The sequence below is a fragment of the Pinus tabuliformis genome, chromosome Q (genome assembly GCF_031772625.1).
Source record: "Pinus tabuliformis cultivar Carrire ecotype Pingquan chromosome Q, CPIR1, whole genome shotgun sequence".
Classification (NCBI taxonomy): domain Eukaryota; kingdom Viridiplantae; phylum Streptophyta; class Pinopsida; order Pinales; family Pinaceae; genus Pinus; species Pinus tabuliformis.
In genome coordinates this window covers 775,579-778,127 of record NC_142296.1, presented here as the reverse complement: position 1 = coordinate 778,127, position 2,549 = coordinate 775,579, and the positions used below count along the sequence as shown (strand labels likewise).

The window sequence follows — 2,549 nt, the reverse complement described above, 5'->3', positions numbered from 1 at the left end:
AGAAATATAGATACAAGCTCTAATCGCAACTACTGTGGTAAGATAAAGTATTAGGACTAGAGAAAATCAAGTTTTAGGAGATCAAATTTCAGCTCATGATCTCCTACTCAAGCCTCATAGATTTACGATACTTGCAGACAAATGAAAGAAGAATGATTACAAATTACATTGCTATTAAATATCAACATAATTTAACATTGATAGGTAAGAGAAAATCAATCAAACTCGTGTGAGATCTCTAGAGTTTTTCTCTTGGAGATACAAGGCTGCTTGTGACAGATTTGACTTCACTCTAAACCACTCTAGAACCTTACATGACTCTTATACCCTGCATAGAATTCAATTCAACATTCCAAATGTTAAGATCATTACAAAAAATTAGTGCTAGTGACTCTAGGAAAATTCCACCTATTGTTTAATCAAACAATGCATCTTCCCTTTCTCACTCCCAAGTTCCAACAACCTTCCAACTCAAAGTGCATGAGCAAGATTCCTAAATTCATTCAAGCAAGATTTCAAAGTCTTTAGACGCTTTTGCATGACTTGGCATTCATTCCTAAGAAGGTCCACAGAATCATGTGCAACAAATATATCCATAAACGTTTCATCAGTCACAGTAAATAGCTCCACTCGTAGTGCCACTATTAATTTGTCCTAACAAGGAGTCAGGAAGCCAACGTTCAAAGCGAATGGCACACATGTTCTATGGGGGCTTCACGGATACTCCCAAAATGTTGAGCAGCAAAAGAACAAACTTTAGTGTATGTTGATGAAGAGTTGTTGTTCCCAAATAACACATTCGAGTTGGAATGTTTAGGCTCCTTGTTTTGACCTACACGAGAATTAGATACCAATGGCATTTGCCTCTTCCACCCTCCCAATTCAGCTCCAATATGCCCACTGGAAATTCCATATTCCTTTTTCTTTGATGCACCGATCTCACTGCTTGGTTGATCTAGCGAAGGTGTCTCAGGGACAATCATTTGACTTTCTCTAAGTGGATCTCTTGAATCAAAACCTCTATTTGGTGTTGCTTGCAGGTGCCCTGTCAAAGCAACATTCTCATGTCCCTCATCCAATCCCTATTCTTGGGGACATCCTAGATCTTCAGAAAGGTCCATAAACATTGGAGTAGACGATTGAACATGTATCTTGTTGTTGATGCTCCAAAGCCAAAAAATCCATTTCCCATGTTGTATTATGGCCTATAAACTTGAGAATAAGGACTTGTCACCGAGTCCAAATGATGCCCCAAAACTCCTTGCATTTCTTTGTCAAATTTTGGATGAAATGGTCATAGGCCTACCTCAAAGCAGCATGAAAAGCAACATAGGCCTACCTCAAAGCAGCATGAAAAGCAACATAGCCTCCAACTCCAACAACGGTGCTTCTCTCACAATCAGAAGAGTCTTCAATTCTTGTGTTCTCAATTGCAAGTTCAAATTAAAAAACAACAACAATTATACACCTCAAAGTAGGATCAAATGCACGAATCGTGTCCAACCAAAGTGAAGAGCACGACTCCACACTACTCTGTTGAAGGAATAGAAGAAAAAGGTGGGTGGGTGCTGCCAATGCCTTTACCATAGCTAAAATATCATCTGGTGTACTTTCTGGTTCACCCTTCTTTGCCTTGAGAATGAATCCAGGGGTATCAATGATTGTCAAATTTGGGTAGTAGGCATACTCTGCCCGCATCATAATAGGCTTCGTAGAGACTGCAGCTCGGATTTTCTTTAAATGCTCCTCTATTCTTCTTTTGATGGAATCAATAAAAGTAGAAGACAATGCAATTGGAGCTTCATAGTCATTAGAATCCTCATCATGAAACCGGCAGTGGGGTTCTACAACAGAAGGGTCGTGCACCATTTGCAGCATCAACGACCTTCGCGTTCCCATTTCGACTTCTCTAACATTGAATCTGAAGCCCAATAGAGCTTCTAGCAGAGAAATTTTTCCATCATACTAGCCACCGAGAGCAATGATCTCAGGAATTGGGGGGCTTCTCACCAAATGCCACAGCGCTAGCTTGCAGCCGATTGTAGGCTTTGAATCGAGATCAAACATCTGACGATGCATAGAAGTTGTCAACATATCTACTCTGTTGAGATTGCGAGTTAGATTCTTGCCTCCGGCTTTGGCTGGGTGTCGTCATGGATGCCTTTGTCCCAGGTGTGCTGCACTAATGAATTGAATCTCTCAGTTCAACTGAAAAAATGTGAGGGGATCAAATCTTTTTCGCCAAGAGATCTTCAACTGGAAACTCTTGTAGCTCCAGGGATTGTTCCACGTGTTGTAAATGGATTGGAGCGAGGACGACGAAAATAAGACTCGCTGATTGGTTGGGGTCAACAGTGTTTGTCGACCCCAACCCCGCAGTGAAATGATTTTCAACATAATTATTCTTAATATTATTAGAAACAATGTAAAAAAAAACAATTATTTTAATACAGTTAAATTGTTATTATTAATTTTTATTAATATAAGCATTACATATATTTAAATGCACTAAACAAGTTGCAGCGATTTCAATAGCTATTCAAGAAAGG

At 39.5% G+C, this 2,549-nt stretch overlaps 1 pseudogene; it reads right to left on the bottom strand.

The window, feature by feature from the left end:
• Positions 1-471: 471 nt before the first annotated feature.
• On the bottom strand, positions 472-2,155 carry LOC149217962 (dynamin-related protein 5A pseudogene; annotated as a pseudogene).
• Between the last annotated feature and the right edge of the window lie 394 nt (positions 2,156-2,549).